The following is a 19422-nucleotide window of genomic DNA, read 5'->3' on the forward strand; positions in this document are numbered from 1 at the left end:
TTGTTAAAATAAACATATTGTTAAATAAAACTAAATATGTCTGTCTTAGAATACTAATTCCTCTTTACAAGTAGAAGTATTTTCGCGTGCGTGTGATTTATTGCTAATTCCTTTTATGCGATTAACGCATGAGACTCCTTTCGCATAGCTAATTTTAAAATGCCGCGAAGGCTCAAAGACGTTGCGTCGATTGTATTTTTTGTTCTATCGATACATTTGACTAAACACGGAAGATGTGACTACGTATGTATTACTTTGCAATAAATGATGTATAGAGTACATCGAGTATTAAGTATCGCCTTGGGAATTTTTTAACAATTCTTTTAACTGAGTACATACGTTATATAAAATACTTTTGATATTATCATTTAAAATAAGATGTTAATGTATTAATAAAACAACACCTCGATGTTGATGATTTATTAACATCAGATGATTCTTTAATGGAATCAGCCGTTATTTTGCGGTCCAGTGCAGTCCATCCTAAGTAAGAAAAGGACCAATATTTAGCCACTTCCGCATATGCCGTCTTAGTCGTGCAACAAAGTGCACCTCTCGCTAGCCCGCTGATAAATACGCATGCATGCGCATATAGTAATAATATCTGTGATTGAAAAATTGTATAAATATGTTCTAAATTTAGTATTAAAAATATCAATATAATAAATGAGAATATACTGGTAAATGATGCATAGAAAGAATAAGTATGAAATGGAATGACAGATAATGTGAAGTATGACAGACGAAAGATTTCTCATTCTTTCGTCTGTTATACTTCACATTATCTGTCATTCCAGATGAAAGGATAACAAAACGAAGAATAAAAAAAAACGTGAAAAACTTATGTAATAATAATAGTCCTCAAAATGTCTAATATTGTATATATTAAGAGGTTCCAATATCAGGACTATAAATAAGACCTTATAGAAAATCCCAAACGGATTCCAGTCTCATTATAACTTGTACCAAATAAAATTCAGTCCAATAAATCTTCATCAGCATCATAATTTCAACCGTAGAATGTCCACAACTGGACATAATTCTCTCTCATACATTTCTAATGATACCGGTTGGAAGCAGCCGTATTCAGCATTTCCTGACGATCTTAACAAGTCCGTTTGTCCACCTGCGAATAGACGTCTTACCCCATGCTTGCCATGATCTCCACGCCAGAGCCCAACAACCAATAGTTCTGTGCGCTATGCGACTGGTTAAAAATATTTGCAATTAACACTTCTATTCTCCAATAGTGACTTTAACATCAAACATTACAGAGTTTATTATGTAATAAAAAATATTTACCGTTAAGAGGTATTAAAACAGTGATTTGAACAATCCATTAGTTTAATATTAAACAGGTTTAAAATATGCATATCAATTAGGTAACATAAATATTTAGAAAAAAACATAAAAATGTTCCATTGAAAATAGTACCTATACAGGATGTCCCGTAACGAATAGATAATCATGGAAAAATTCGTATTGGTGCCCAAAATACGAAATTTCTTGGAAGAAATCCACGATGTATCTCCACTAGATTATTACTGAGGCAGTCTTAATAAACAGGTGCATTTGCTTCAAGCTAATATCAAGCTTGGAGAAATTAGCGGTCGTGTTTAGGCGGCTGCTTCAAAAATGACCGAACAGCGTTTCGTATGACATCTTAGAAGAACATTTATTAGACGTAGGACTTAATTAGAGTTGGTGGTAGATAATGAGAATACCTGAAATAAAATACAGATTAATTTATATACAAATTAATGTTTTATGTAATAGAATTAAAAACAATATTTCTTCGAAGACAAATTCACTTCGTTGGCATGTTAACAGCAGTTACTGCATATTTGCAGTAAATAAATTATGTACTTTGTAAACAGTATTAACTGCACATTTTTTGTACAATTGTTGGTCACTTAGGTTTTCATACATTTTTTTACGCCGTAGATCCACAAACTCTGTCTGAATAATGTTTTTATTAAATTTAATGTTAACACTGGTAATTAACATGTATTCACATGTTATTGCAAAAAGAAACTCATACAATTTACTGGTGTTATATTAAGAATATCTGTAAGGAATAGGACAATATCCTAAAACGCAAAAAAATTAGATTATTTGCGGCCGAACACCAGTACATGAGAGTACATTAAGGTCAGTAAATATGCGATTTTTTCTATTATACATATGTATATACATATAATAAATAAATAAAAAAAATAATAAATAAATAAAAATATATATATAAACCTTTCAACTTGATGCAGGGGCAACCCAGGATAGAGTGGCCTGGCGCAAATTGATAAGGAGACCCGACCCCAAATAAAAGGAAAAGGGAAGGAAGAAGAAGATATGTATGTATATATATCTTATTTTGAGTACGGAATTGCCAATTTGTACTTGAATATTTTTTTTAATTACTTGTACTGTTACGGACTCCTGGATTATGTATTTCATTACTGGACACGCTGTATAAGCTTAATGATTAACAATAACACTAGTAAATATTTAAGGTAATCAGTTCATAATTTCCGGTATAATTAGTATAGGAAAACGTATGTTGTTTCAGAAAAAAAAATAAGGTGACATGTACGGTGGGCCTTATAAGACGGCTCAAGGGCACCCAGAAATCAATAGAAAGGGCAATACTTGGAGATTCGTTGATTTAATCAGACATGAGGAGGTCTGCAGAAAAACCAAGGTGATCGGCGGAGCTCGAAGAATATCTCTTGAATAGTGGCAAAAGGCGGGGTGCAGCGCTTTTTTAACCGATTGTCCTTTGGACCGAACAACTTTGATGAGTCAGTAGACGCGGCATAGGTAGACTTCAGTAGATGAACTGACAGCATAGTTAAGGCCAGAGGGGAGAGGAAAGATACGGACAGCGCAAGACTTGTCATTGTTTATTTAATGGAATCAGGCGTTACCTCGCAGAAGTCCATCCTAAGTAAGAAAAGGACCAGTATATAGCTACTTCCGCACATGCAGTTGTAGACGTGCAACAAAGTGCACCGCCCGCCAGCCCGCTGTTAAATCTGCATGCGTCAAACAATGCGAATTACACAACTACCACCGCTAAATCACTCAACACGTGTTTCACCCCTCCACGGGGCATCTTCAGGAGTAATATTACACCGATTAGTACTCTGTGTTTGGCACTTTATTGCACGACTACGACTGCATGTGCGGAAGTAGCTATATATTGGTCCTTTTCTTACTTGTTATTGTGCCAATCTTTGTGGGAGACTTGAGCAGCATGCGTCTATCGAACGACGAATCTTTATTTTTCCTTTTATGTTCTGTATCTATCCATTTTACTTACATATTAATTTAGTTATTTGACCTATCGATGTCTCGTTTTACTTTGTAATTATATATTAGGTTTAATACACGTGCATTTGTTTTATTATCGCCAGTAATAAAGATAGTCAAGGCTAATTATTATGTGTAAATAATTTTGTATCATATTCGTAGATTATTTATTTCTATTTAAATTTAATTTAATTCATTTTTATTTATATATCTTAATTAATCGATTTTGATGCAATTTTTTTTCCAATATAACTTTATATTATTGTATATAGGCTACAAAAATTAGTAACTCTTTTATAAATAACTTTGATGGTTAATTATCACGATGATATCAGACATAGGATGTCTATTGCTGCTGTTGGTGTAATATTTATTATCATATCATAATTAAAAAAGTATATTAAACACAAAAAATCTTGTTAAATATTCTATAATAATGTGCAGGATGTTTTAAGTGATAATAAATGTAGGGAAAGAATTGCTCTACTTATTTGTTAAAATAATATTAAACATTCTAAGTTTGTTGCGAGCTTTGTTCAGATCAGGAGGCGTTTGGAACCTTGGTAGCTTTAAGTTAAAGGCTGCCATATTGTAGAAAAATTTCAATTGATTCTGGTTTTTCTCAAATTACGCTTTTCTGGCATTCTTAGAACGTACACAAGAATTACTTCGAGCGAATATAAATATAAATAAATAAATACATACAAACGTGATTAAAATTTTTACAAACATTATTTTTTAACTGGAACTTAAATAATTTTTTATGTGATTTTAAAATGTTTTCTCTCTGTGTAATCAACATGAATTTATAATACAATTTAAAATAACTCCCTTATTTAATTGAATATCTCTTTTAAAATACTGTTAATAACTTTATTTAATATTAAGGTTGCAAGGTTCAGGTAATGTTATGTATTAAAATATTTCTTATTTAATTAATAATATCCACAGACGTTTCATAGATTATATATAGATATATAATTAAACTCTAGGAGAGCTAATGGAAAAAATAAATTATTATTATTATATAACGCAAGGGTCGTACTCGAAGTTTATGTCGGCTAAAACATGGCGTCCTTATCTACGATAAATGAATGGCTGCGGACCATAAGGCAGCAAAAGGTTAAGCGTACTGCATTTCGCAACGAAACGCGCCCGCTGATAGAGCGGAGCTTCCCGCGTCTTATAATAGCTACGAAATTTCGATTTGTAAATTTTGTATTAATTTTTATAAGAATAATAATAATTTGTTTTAATTTTGTGCCCGTGTTATTTGGTATGTTTTCGAAGATTTTACCGGCTTGAAAGGTATTATATAATTCATTTTATATTTTAACATTATTATTAAATTCTACATATATTATTATTATATTGCACAATTTCTTCAGTGTAAATATTGTAGTTACAATAATCAAATAAATATTTCAAACGCGCTACTTTTTCAACTTTTGACATTTAATTTTATTTTGTAAATTTTCTATTAAATATTCATAAGACATTAAAAAAGAAATTAAAATGTTTAATAAAATTGTAAATTCCTTTTTCCATTTAATTTAATACTAGAAATATATCTATATTTTACGATGTCATTAAAATTTTTAAAATTTAATTAATAATTTTTTTATTCGTGAATTTAGATTCTTTTAATTAATTTTCAGTCAAAGTTAAAACTTATAATTTAATACATTTTCTGTATATTAATAATAAGAAAAGAACTTATACTCTTTAATCTTTTTATTAAAAGCGGTAAACCTTCACCTTCGTAATTTTTTTTCAACTCGAACGAGTTTGATGCAACTTTTGTCATAAAGAATGCTTTAGTAAGAAAGTGTCGAAATGTGCTATTAACTGCGATCATTATGTTTGATATTAAATATACGACCTTTGAAATAATTATGACTAACTTTTTTAAACTCTATCATATAATTACTGTACGTAAAAATGAACAATTCTCATTACATACACGTTTTATTACTATTATAATAGTAGTTAGTTTTTTTTTAAATATTACTGAATAACATATAATACAATGATATGCTTGAAATGATTTATATTTACCTACAGTTTGTACACTTTTTTAAACTGCGAGGATCTATTGAAAGACCGGCATGATACTGAGGTCTATTTGGGTATTAATTTATTATACTTTGATCGATACAAAATAATTACTACCGGTTCTGAATTAAATTGTCGAATACCTTTACTTAAGATTCCGATTGCAACGTTGGCAAAATTCCATTATTGCTTTTGGTTGCATATTTATGATTATGTAATCAAATTTGTACAAATTTATCGTATCTGGAACATACGAAATAATTTTAAAAACTATAGCCTAACTTGCAAAGTTAAAACATAATTTTAACTTCACAATGCAATTATTACTGATATGTTCAACATTAATAAAAGAAATATTTTGTTTAATAATTTCAAATTCTCCGTATTTTATTTGAAGTTTTTATTTATTTATTTTGTTATAATAACTAATACATAAAGAACGATATTTCATTAATTTTGGCCACAAATCTCTTTATCTAACATTATGACCTACGAAAATAATTCAGTTAACTGTTAGTTTGCGCAATCCATAACGCATTTTATTGCAAAATAATAACACTGGTATTCGTCTGTATTTAAACTTATTTTTTTACAAATTTTAGTTATTTTAAGAGGAGGGTTCTTGTGGAGAGAAAAAATGGAAAAAATACGAAGAGAATTTTATTACGCACCGGTGTGGTGACCGATTCTGGATTAGTCAAAGTAACATGCCGCAAACCTTACGGTCTAATTTCGGCATCTTAACTTACTCTTTTCTAGATTTTGGCTTACAAATCAATCGACTGCTACTACCCACAAACTTCAAAATATGCTTATTCAAGTTGACATTTTTATACACTTTGGAATCGTTGATTATTTTAACATTATGAGTAGTAAGCTACTACCACCGCCTCGGAACGCTGATCTATTGAGAACAGCCGGCTAGTCGGGAATCTCAACTGTTGTTCTTTTAAAATAAACTCAACTATCCTTCTTATGTAATTTAAATTATAATATCAATAATGTAAATGAGTCAACAAACTAAGTTTCAAACATTTTGGTTAACCTCTTGAAAACGATATTAAGTTTTATTTAAATAATACACTTTTAAATTTAGATTTATAACTATGACGAAGAAGGTCTAAGATATCTTGTGAAACTTCATTTTATATGCGTACACTCAGACCTCTGAAGGATTTTATATATTTTTATTCCTTGTATTAATCATGTGTCTGTCACTATTTTTATATAGAATCTAATATTATGGCACATAAATAATGTTATAAAAGACGTATTACGCAGAAACCGTTAGAATGCTAAGTTTTTAAGTTTTTTAATTTATTTGTAAAAACGTCCCTCAAGGAATCTTAAGCTTTTAAGTAATAAATAGCACATACTGCACTTTTCTGTACAATAAATATTGAAGTCTTTTCACGGTTCACTATTTTACAAATAGCACTAATTGTACTGTCGTTTAAATAATGTAATCTCCGCGGTAAGCAAGTTGAAATTGAAATGACTATTCAGTCCTGGTAAAGAGCTGTCCTTCTTTGCTACCCTAACTGGCCCACTTTTGTCCTTCAAACAAGAGAACCGCTATATTGCACAGATCTGGTTACTACATTGTTAATAATATCACGCTTCCTACAATATAGAATTAAAATCGGCGGTACTGACTAAGAGTAAATTAAACAACTGTCATTAGCTGCCAAATATTTGTAGTACACAAAAAAGGTGTGTTGGGATGCAAATAAAAATATTGCGTAAATATAATCAAATTATTAGTAACATATTGCAGTGTACTAAATAGAAAAATAATTTGTGTAATTATTATTTATTGTTACGACATTAATAAATATTGATTGTTATGAATTACTTTTTACTTATATCATAGTAAGAAGTCTGAAGAGATTTCTAGTTTGAAATATTTTAGTATGTCATAATGCGACGAAGCGGGCGTTAACCTCATGGATAATTATGCGTCAAAACAATGTGTTACACATGATCTTGAAATTCACACTAAGTTAATCTACCATTACCACAATCTAGAGATGACATTAAGTAAGTCATTTAGCCTTTAAATTTGCAGACACGTTCCTATATATTTTGTTGCAAAAAAGATCAGTAAACAACTTGAGGTTCTGTTTGTTGATCGTAAACACGTGTGTAACAAATATTAAATGTGCAGTGCAACAGAGTTTGGTTACAATTTAATTTGGTTTGTTCGTCGTATTATGTATTTATAAAAATCACACAATTATGCTTCAAATTGAAGTATAAAGATAGATAGATATATCCATTAAGGTTCTATTGACCTTAACATTTGCATTTCTTTAACACGTTACCGCTACGCTCTCTACAGCTATAGGGTGTAGTTTTTGTGTAATTTCGGTGACCAGCTTCAATGACATTTTTTTAGCAAGTTGAAGTTAATGGTCTGGAGTTCGAACCACTGGGACCGCGAACCGGCAAACGCAGTATAGACGTCTACCTATAAGGCGGACAGACGGACTTGTTAACAATATCGGAAGACGCTTAACGCACGCCGCTTGTAACTGGCCTTATTAGAAATCTTGGGAAACTAATGTCCAGCTGTGGACGTCCGGTTAAAATTATGTTGATGATGATGAAATTTTCACTGGGATGTAAAGTTGTACATTTCCTATTTAAAATTGAAGAAATTAAAGACTAACGGGCACTCTGGAATAGTAACCCTAAACGCATCTCGGCTAAGTCGAGATCCTTATGGGTTCACACAGCAGGGCTAAGTTATTCCTTAGAGCGTCCGCCTGAACGACCTACAAACTTAGCGACCTCCCAATCAACGTAACTGACCGAGTTAATGCTCCTGAAGGATCCCGCCAAATTATTAACTGTGAATAGGCTATATGTAATATAGCTAACAACCTTCTATATTATGCCACCATACCCCCGGTAAAGCTAAAAAAAAAAGAATCTTTCTCTACTTAAGTTAAATAATTTCGAAAGAGTGATAAGAGCTTAATAATAAATCGGTTTCTAGAACATGCGTCATTATCATTATAACATAAGCTGTGGGACGTCAGCTGCAAGATAGGTCTCTCTATAGATTTCCAATAACAGTCGGAAACGGCATGCATCCTGCGTCTTCCAACAATCTTAACAAGGTCGTGTATACTTTCACTGCGCTTGCCGGTTCGTGGTCTCCAAGAACCATAAGACCAGCAAGTTGCAAGTTTTGCGCGCGGAAATTTTCATAAATAGAGAGATTTATTAATAACATTTTCTAGTTTAATTTTGTTATTTAAAATAATCGATTACAAAACAAATATTCGGATTTCACGCTAAAGTTGCAAGAAAATGTTTATATATCTTTGAAACGACTTGTTGATTTTCTATTTAGCTAAGGATAAGTGAACGTAAGTCGTACATTTGGTTCTAGGTCGAGCAACATAAAAATTAACCGAAGAGCATGGATACTAAAAATAGTATTTCGACAGTGTTCAGTGCTCACTTAGTATTGACAGGTTGATAACTTGATTTATTGTATCATTGTGCTACTTGCTGCTACTATATGTTGCATTATACTAATCAATTATTACTTTCCTTTTTGTCATATATTATGCAAGAATGAAGAGAGCTATGCAGGAATTTATGCTGCGAGATCGAATCATAGATGACGAGATACGAAGAAGAACTAAGGTATCCAAAGTAGCTCGAAAAATTCCGCGTCGGATGTGGTAGTGGGTGGGGTACGTCGCACGTGCACCCGAAGGCTTTTGGGACCAAAAGGTTATCGAGTGACGTACACGAGCCAGCAGACGCGGCATGAGTAAGCTCGCCAATAGGATGACCGACGCGGAAAGTCAGATACGTCACATACGGTCAGCACAAAACAAGGAGTCATGGCGATCTTTGGGGAAGACCTGTCTTGTAGTGTGCGTTTATCAGATGGTATGATGATAATGATGGTGATGATGATGTATGTAAGAATTTTTAATAATCTTTACTCAGCAACCGTACTGTGTTGCACTAGAATTAAATTTTGTTGTTCTAATATAGACATCACGATGTTACAAAAAGGGCAAAGTTCACCACATTCGAAATATACGATTAATAGATCCTTGAAAATACGTCATCGCCGGTAAATCGCATTCAAAATGTTTATGTCATATGAAATTTAATAGTAGAGCGTTGTGCTAAGTCGCCAAGGCGTGGTTTCCCTTTGGACAGGCCAAAACATTCATTACATAGCTTTTAAATTATTGCTTGGATAAAACCTTCGGATCGACAGTGTTTATTAGATGCTTATTATTTTTTTACTGTTATTTATAGATATGTTTTTTTTAAATTTTGACCTTTAGGAGAATAGAAACTGAAGTTGATCTTAGAAGTGTTTACCGAAGTCTTTTATTTATTAGAAATGTGCAATACTATGGCAGTGTTAATGTGCATGAAAGACAACGCTACTTTTATCTATTGATTAAAAGTCGATTCAAACCATAACATAAATCTACAATCGTTAAACAACTTTTTACTTCTTTAATCTTTTCACAAAATTTGACTTCGTTAATTCTTTTCTTGTCCAAATGTTCACTACGTTGAGATAAACTTTCCTTCGGAATTAGTGAGTCAGCGAATTGTTATATGTTGAAAGTTCGAGACCTATTTAAAAGGTTCGTCGAACTTATTATCTAATTGTATTTTAAAAAGTTTGTGTTATTGTAATTTATGTATGTATTATATTCTTTTACTTAGGCATTTGTTTATCATAATCATTACACAATAAGTATATTATACATCAAGTAATAAAGTATTTTTAAGATTTTGTAATATTTTTTACACATTTGCCTACTAGTTATATTTGCACCACTTTAGCTTGATTGGTAGAAAACGCCTACCTGTAAGGTATTAAATCCGCAATTACACAATGTGTAAACAGATTAAATAAATAAGTATAAGTGTTGGTGTATTCCGACAAAATTCATATAGTTCGGCCTTATTAGTTGGATGTAAATATGTTCGCCTAAAATATAATTTAGCCGTTGCAAGCAAGAAAATCTTTTTGAGTTGTGCAGTTGGCCGTAGAGTAACCGCAACTATCTAGTTTAGCCTTAACCTCATGTAAATGGCGGCGAATTTAAGATTTAAGGTGCTTTATAACAACGAGCAAAGATGTAATAACATTGTTACTCCATATATTTTTCAGACGTATCTCCAATTACTGTTGTATTTTAGGAAAACACGTTATTTCAAATCTCGAATAACGCGTTATGTAAATATAGATTCACGTCAAAATTGTTTCAATGAAATGTTCTTAAATTAAATATTACTGAAAAATTATGCTATAAACAATATATATGAGTTTTAGTAACAATAAACTAAACACATTATTTCAAGTTCATACAAATCATTATAAACGAAAACAGAAACATAACAAAGGAAATTCTCACGTCATAGAGGAGAAAACAATTGTTATATTAGGGAAGTGAAATCGAGTGATTTAAAAAACGTGAAAAATAATTGATTTGTAGGACAACATATTTTTTATGTAGAATTTTGCTAGAATTTTGTCGGATGTTGGAATAACTTATTTGAAATAAACAAATAGTGAAAATAATTTTCATATTTCAAGGTTAATTAAGCATTTATTATTAAAACATTAATACGGAAAACATTTTCTATTTGATTGATGACCTCCTGACGTCTTTCTTTCACAGTAATATTATGATTTCGTGCTAAAAGAACTTCCTATTCATATCGGCAAAAAACTCAACCAAGTGCTATTAAAGGTCACAGTTATTACTGAAAATTTAGCTTGACAAAAACTTGAGTGCAGATGAAAATTAATGACAGTCAAAAGCAATTATTCAAGGTCAGAGCGATATGTTTGTAGCAAAGTCAATAAAGCTTAAATAACTTCCTCATGTTGTCAAAAATATGTGATTGCATATACGTTACCGACATATTACATTCACAAACCTACATACTTCACTATTTTTTATGAGTGTAAAATGTTTTGATTGTACATGATGCTTACAGTTACATTTTAAGTTAATTGATTCAAATAATTTTATCATTTATCCATACTCATTTGTAATTATTTAATGAACAAGCATTGATAAGATAAGCATTGATAAGATAAGCAAACGAAACGTTTTGTGCAATGGATAAGAAATTAATTATTATTTTTTCTTATAAAATGTAGACAAGAATGCCAAATTTCCAAAATTTAAACCAATTCTTACGTTTTGATTTTCATCATCATTTTAGCCATCACATCCAATGCTGGATCATCACACAATGGTCAAGCCAGCAACAAAAACCAGCACCTAGCCTCTACCGACTACCTTAATAAGATTCTCCAACCATCTTGTGGACACAGGCCCTTCGATGTGTGTCAGTCCATAGATTCCACTCCAGAACCTTAACCCAGGGGCCATGTGATTTGTTCGCAACGTGGTCTGCAGACTGCTGCTTTAATTCGCTAACGGTCGGTTACTTTAGCTTGTCTATTCATTTCTGATCATACTGGGCTAATTTTAAGTTTGCATTGATTTAAATTCAACAAAATAATTATATAATCGCTTCGATAAGACCACTCGTTGTACCACCTTTGCATAAATTGTTTAACTTTGGTTATCTTTATTGTGTTGTGTAACATACACTTCCAGATAGATTTGTTGTGTTATAATTTTGGTATTGTAAATAAAAAAAAATATATACAAGTTTCTTGAGCTCGATATATAAGTACTAAACAAGAAGCTTAGACCATCGCTGCCATCTCCAATTGGCGTAAACTATGACAGTCGTTAAGCTAGACACTGACCTTATAAAAAAAGATTTTTGTCAATGATTATACATATATTCAAGTTAAATGCTTTTTGATTTGTTTGTAAGCATTGTCTGTTTGTTATTACGTCTCTTTATGCTCACCAAACATCCTTAATCAGTTAATTCGTGTATGTTGTTCTTCATTAAGTTCTTATCAAATTTTAAACAGAAGATAGTAGTAATAGAGTCCAGTTATTATTGACCAAACTAGCGGGTAAATGATGTAGCAATAAGTTTATTTAACATCTCTTTTTCACACATCTAGTATTTTATCATAGAAATCTAGTTGTCTGCGGACGATGTTGCCTAAATAACCTAAGATGTAGATGACGTTTAAAAGAATAACAACAACCTATTTTCTATGTAAATTAATTCCATATAAGAAAGATCTATAGATAATACATACAATTATTGCAGTGTTTTCTATTGACATCGATATGTGTAGCGACTCATTACCATTATTATCATTACTCGTGAAACATTTTTTGGAAGATTTGTTATTATTCTGTTGACACGGAAATATACATTTTCGTCTAAAGACAGAGAAAGGTTGATAACCCCGAAATGATAGTACTATCTCTTATAGTTAACATTTGGTACAATTCTGTTTGTGACTAGGTTATCAGAGTAAAGTAATAATAAATAAAGTTAACATATAAAGATCTTGATATAAGTATCCTAATAAATTTATGTAAATAACTTTCCACTAAATGACTTAGCAATTATTAACGATTAATTTAAAAACCTGTGAACTATTATTACGATTTTTATTATTAATGCGTAGTAATTAAAAAAATTCTAGATTTTTCCGCCGGATAATATTTTAACATGAAATTTTACGAGGCATGTAAGGTAATGCGAGGTAAGGCATGACCAGGTTTTTTTTGTAATAAATTCAAATTAAGTGTTATAATTATTATAATAAAGATGATTATAAAGCATCTTTTATACACATTTTCTTAAAAATTTGGCAGAATTTATTTCCATGCTAATGCAAATTTCGGCTCCAGTTTAAAGGGGAATAACTGATGAATTCACTATACTGTATTCGCTGGACATAGTTAATAAAACGCTCTTTCAATCGCACTTTTGTAAGCAAGTGAAAGGGGAGGAAGATTTTATAGTCAATAATTATTAAGAAAAAAACTGTGGATCAATTAAAATTTTATTAATATAATCTAAAATTCTACATTATCTGATTCACTGTTAGTTTCTTGGATTTGATACATTAATGACAATTGTTGGTCCGGTTTAAGATTTTTACTGATAGTTTTAATGTAACGTTCAAGGACATGTACAACTTGTTTGACACAAGTTTTAAGTAGAAGTTATAACAAAACATAAAAACGAGAGAAAGCGCACTGTGCGAATCTCAGACAAGCTGGCATATTGCCCTAGTGTAAACGCACCCTTAGCACATTATTACTGAAATATAAATTGCACATTTTCTGGCATTGGCTCTGTTCAGCGAATACAGGCACTGCAAGGTATGTTATAATAATTAATATGATTATCTAATTTAAAAAGGAAATTAAGGAAAGAAAAACATTCCACGTCTGCAATGACGATGAATGATATATAATAATGATTTAATAAAGGTTTATTGCGTGATTTAATTATTAATTAATGGTGACGATGACGTTGAAAATATCCGCTGAAATACTACTAGTGATATCCTGCAAAAGTTTGCATATCTATCACTTGTTTAATTTAAGTAAACATATATCAATGTTTATATTATACTGTAGTTTTTAGGAAAAAGTTTTTTTTTCGGTCTATAATGGTAAAGATGGCTTTTGTCATTTTTTTATTAATAAAGAAATCAAACTAAATTTATTGTATGCGCGACTATAATGATGATTTTTGACTATTCGAAATTCTTTGCCCGGGTTATATGAAACATTGCAACTAAAACAAATTCAAAGCGACTATTTCAAGACAGCTATTGATAGCTAGTTGTTAAAAATAATTTAGTTCAATTTAATATTTAGGCCATTCTGATTAATCATGATTCACATTGGTTAAGAAGTAACTTTAGGCGAAAGAGTATTTATATTGATTTCTAGTTTAATAGGCAATATACGGGGTTATTGGATTGGTATTGTTTTTTACAGCAAACCATAGCTTTTTGCAGATGTAAATGAGTTTACGGATGCTTTTCTGCTTATTTCATCATTTCATGCTTATATCCTGTATTATTACGTAATATCCTGTTGTTAATAAGTTTAATTTAAACTTAATTAATTAGGTTTTCAAATTGCAAAACTAACTAATTTTAATATCTTCATTCGTACTTTGCCGTTAAAGTTGTGCCGCGTTTCACAAGACATAAGCCGTCACCTCGAAATGATGTTTCGTGAGCTGGCCAAATTTTGTGTATTACCTCTCTCTTTTAAATAAGAATCCAATAATTCAGCATTACATTACCGTTTGACGGTTGTAAATATCATCACAAAGATATTAACCATAACGTTTTCGTGTTGGGAGTACTTCGGCAAATAATCAAATAGTCAAATATGGATTACTGAGTAGGTCAAAACCTACATGTATATATAAAAATTATATCTTCTGTGTAATTCAAAATTAATCGTGAAATGTGTTTTCAATCACAAATCTCGAGAAGGGCTCGATTAGTTCCTACTTTTTTTAAAATATTTTTGTTAAGTGATGAAGACAGGTAAAATGGTTAATGTGGGAATGTTAGATGTCATTACATGACTATGTAATGACATTTTTTACACAAAACAATATTACTCAGTACTTTTTTTTGTTTATAAAACAAAAAAACTTATTTTTATAAGTACTCATTTTATTATTACAAATTTAAACCAATAAATATTGTTGTCACTCTGAAGTACTTAATATTTGTGGTGGCAGGTTATATAAAGGCACGATTGACTCGAAACGGAATCTGTTAGTGATTGTTTGAACTAATAATCAAAATCTAGGCTGTGACAACGGATCGCTGTATGCCTACGGCTTAGTTAATTATTGTTATTTATTAGTATTTTTAATGCGATTTAAATATAATATAACACTTTACAAGAGTAGAACTGGTTTAAGTTTGGTTTAACTGTAGATAATGGTATTTAAGAGGTATAAAAGTTTTTACAACTATATATTATCATTCTGTGTAATAGAATTTGTAAACTAAAATACCATATTCGCCACTACTATAACACTTTTAAAATATAGCACGTGTCTTCAGTTACGTGTTCTTTGTGCAAAGAATAAAAAAACATGTTATGTTTGCTGAGGTGTAAATATTGATGACATGACAACAGATGACGCATTCCAACGTTTACTGGTTAGCTACGTGGTTGTTGCAAGATCCATCGCTTGGAAGACCCACTTATAAATGTAGCTATCCATTAAAGAAGCGAAGATTCAATAACATGATCACAAAAGGTAGTTAAAATTTTTATTATAGTATCATTGTACTTTCTCTATTTTGACCTGAAATACGATTTCTCACTTCAGGCCTCTTTGGAAAACTCACAGTCGCTCAGCGACTCGCGGTAAACGAGTTTGATAAGTAAGACAATTGACGGTCATTAAAAGGGCTCGAGTGCTATGTTATAGATATTTTCATAACGTTCTCTCTTACGGTATTATAATATGGGGCAGTGCACCCGATATTAATTATATATTTATTTTACAGAAAAGAGATGTACGGGTTATTTATAACTTAAAAGCTAGAGATTCCCTGACCGATGAATGTTTAGATCAACATTCAGATAGTTTTAGAAAAAGTATGTAATGTTGCTCTATAATTGAGCTGGTTTAAATGTGCGCGTCATTATATATCGACAATTTACTTACAATGTTTTATAAAAAAATACTATGTACACTAAATGCACAACATTCTTGACGTGTTGTAAATGAGCGTAATATGGCTGCCGATGACGTATTTCAACGCAGTAGGCAACTATCAGTTGTTTCGTAATAATGACCACACAGTGGGGCTACCAAAAAAGTAATGTGCCACCTATTGACATGTCTAGATATTGACAGACCGCACAAACACGAACGGTAAAAGGAATGTTCATAGTAGTCTCATCATAATAGTGGAGGTACTAGTTTCTCACATAAAATTTTCATAGTTAAATTTAAGTGACTGTTGTCACTTAAACTTTAATGTTTCTGTAACATAATTTTGTTTCTGCGTTAGCTATCGAGATTTGTTGCTGTAAAGAGGTTAAGAGTTAAGTTAAGGCTAAGCATTCTGAGCATTTCACCAATTCAGTCAGTTATTTTCGTTCTTCTAAGGATCTCCTTATTTGAGATTCGATTTTGTAGAGGAATTTAGAGCATAGCTCTCTCCGTGGAAAATTAAACGACTGTTATTTATCATTGTGTTACGAGTACATATTTAGATGATTATTAGTTCTCTTAATTTTTAGACGAATGATCGTAATGAATAGTTAATAAATAACTACTAAGCAATTAATGTTTATCGTTTAATAAAAAAATTAGACATATATTAAAAAAGATATTCAAACAAATTATTATCTACGAATTAAATATATGCATGCCGTTAGCGAATAGATTTCTTTTTTTTTAAGCGTATAGATTAACGAGGTTCACGTTTGTTTTTAAGTTCCTTATCATAATTACTAATCCGATGAAATATCAAATGGCCCGAGCCAATGCTCTAGTGGGAGACAACGTAGTTAGTAGTTACTGTAAAAAAGACTAGACTAGGAGTTTTCTGCCGATATTTCTGATATTTGAAAAAATCTTAAGTTTTTTGGAAACATATAATATGCCTCTAGAATTTGAAATTTAGTTAAACACAAGAACAGAAACACAAACACACAAAAACAACAAAAATAAACAGTTAATTTAGTATTTACTGTTACTTATTAGACGTGTAAGAAAATATTCGCTGTCTCCTTGATCTTGATTATGAAAACAGAAACAGTGATCATAATCTGTTAAAACTGTAATTGTAATTACATCCCTTAAATACACATCATGATCAGAATAATTTCAGACATAGGACGTCAACTGCTCCCCCCCCCCCCAAAGATTTCCATTAGCTCCAGGCGGAAGTGACCTCAAATACACTTACACATCTCACGTGCATTTTTCTCTTTCAAATTTTTGTTACTAATTGTTAACTGTTAATATTTCTCTAGTATCTATAACATAAATTAATACTTTCTCTGGACACCAGGAGTCACAGTTATAAAAATGCGGTCTGCGGAAATGTTATTTTTGTTTTGTACTTTACGGAAATAAGTAAACATAAAATCTTACTACTTTACAGTTTACATATATTGTAATTTGTTTGTTGTTTGTTGTGTGTGTAATTTTTGTTGTTTCGGTAGACGTTGTTTTGATATCTCGATTTTATGTTGATCCTTGACTAACTGATCAGTTGCTTTTGTTTTTTTTTTATTTTATTTTATTTGTTCCTTGTATTCAAAACAGTAATGGCAACTTGAATTGTGTCAGACTTGTTACTATAAAAATCTTTGTATACCTTCAAGATTTCCTTTTTGCTTATGAGTTTATTTATAATGTTTTTGTTTACTACTATTTGATTAACTATTGTTAGTAGTTAGTTATTGTTTATGCTTTATTAGCTTATGTGGTAAATATTCTGAAAACATTATTCCATTTTTCGTTGCAACAACGTAACAATAAAATTTTGTAACGTACAATTATTTATAGTTTATGAATGAAATTGATGTTAGGAGAAGGCCGGGCTGGATGAGGTCGCACATGGTCCACCAAGGCCGTGGAGACCCATTATGTAGTTCAACCTCGGTTCTTGGATCTTCATTCATTTTGACTGTTTATTGCATTAAGTCTGAAATTATTGGAACATAAAATTGAAAACAATGATGCGAATAGACATGTTAATTAAGATCGTATTAAACATTAACGTTCAATAAAGTTGTATTTTTTTATTTATTGCACTAGATCTAGACTTGATAGAATTAAGTTTTTTTTTTATAATTAAATATGGGTAAAATAAATCTTTAAAGTAGTACATAATTAAATAATAATTAGGGTGTATCATTAATCAATGTTATGTAAAAACTAAAATAAAAAAAAATCCAGCTATTCCCGGTCGGTTTACGAATTTAATGATCGGCCCCTCAACCCCCTGCTGTTAGAATTTTGTAAAGTCCATAGCTGAAGTCTACTCCATAAAATAAATATACGTATTAAATTTTGGATTAAAAACTATGGTAGGGTAAGAAGTTCAAATTAAATTACTATAACAAGCGTTTTTTATTAATTTTTTAACAAAATTTTTCATACAAAGTTGGTTTATTTTTATAGGTATGGAACCTGTGGTTAAGACAGAGTAAAATCTCGTCTATTTTCTTTTGAATTTTAGTCCAGGTCGCATAGTTAGTCGCTCCATAAGGTGATCGAGAGATTTCTTATTTTCATCAGTTCTTATAAAAATATCCTGTTCGGCTGGGCACCATTCTGAATGCTTCGAAGCATCTTGGCCAATATCCCATATTGCATAAAGACGAAAGTCTACGCAACAATGTTGGTAACACCAACAAGTTGGCTAGTGACATTTTTTGATAGAATTCACAAAAAATGAAAGAAAAACTAGAGTTTACAATATATTGAATATGAACAGAAAACCCATTCGCTGGTTTTTTAGATAGTGAAGATTATTATAATTATTTTGTGAAAATCAGATATGGAATCAATTAAAATGCATTGAGGTCTTGCACCGTAGTATCTCGTGTACAGGTTATGACTTTATTTAATGTCGAATAATAACGCTCACATTCTACTGACGTCACAGAAATGGTGCATACAATATTTAAATATTTTACGATTTCAGCAAAAACAGATTCTAATGAAAATTATGCATAAAATGTTATAGTAAAACAACAGCCTCGGCAGCATTGTGAAAATCTTTGCTGTAAATTACTAATAACTCAAGTTCGATCTTGAAAAGATTTTCGATATTCAGAATCAAACGCCTTACGGGTATATTGTCAACCCATCGATGCCAATAGCACTTCACATATGAAATCGAGATTGCGCATTTTAATAGCTGTTATTGAAAGATACGCTGAATCTGACGATTTCACGCGCAGATTCATCACTACTGCCGGTGCCAACTTCAAACACCAGACACGTAAAACAAAATTATTTATTGCTTTTCTCACAATCACCATGGTGTTTTGAAACATTGTTCAGATTTTCAGAGGTCTAAAAGATTTAGACTTTTTTGTAGGGGCCTTTTCACAATATTAATAAAATATACCTTATGTTGTTTCA

At 31.0% G+C, this 19422-nt stretch overlaps 1 protein-coding gene across 1 annotated transcript in view; it reads left to right on the top strand.

Moving 5' to 3' along the window:
* Positions 1-4437: 4437 nt before the first annotated feature.
* Positions 4438-19422, top strand: part of LOC137922720 (scavenger receptor class B member 1-like) — a 39511-nt gene continuing 24526 nt past the window's right edge. Inside the window, exon 1 of the mRNA XM_068765764.1 lies at positions 4438-4617. The gene's annotated coding sequence lies outside the window, so the exon portion shown is untranslated. The remainder of the gene's footprint in view (positions 4618-19422) is intronic.

Source organism: Battus philenor, unplaced genomic scaffold (assembly GCF_028537555.1).
Source record: "Battus philenor isolate CCGP_79_NKW_IND1 unplaced genomic scaffold, ilBatPhil1.0.hap1 SCAF_20, whole genome shotgun sequence".
Lineage (NCBI taxonomy): Eukaryota > Metazoa > Arthropoda > Insecta > Lepidoptera > Papilionidae > Battus > Battus philenor.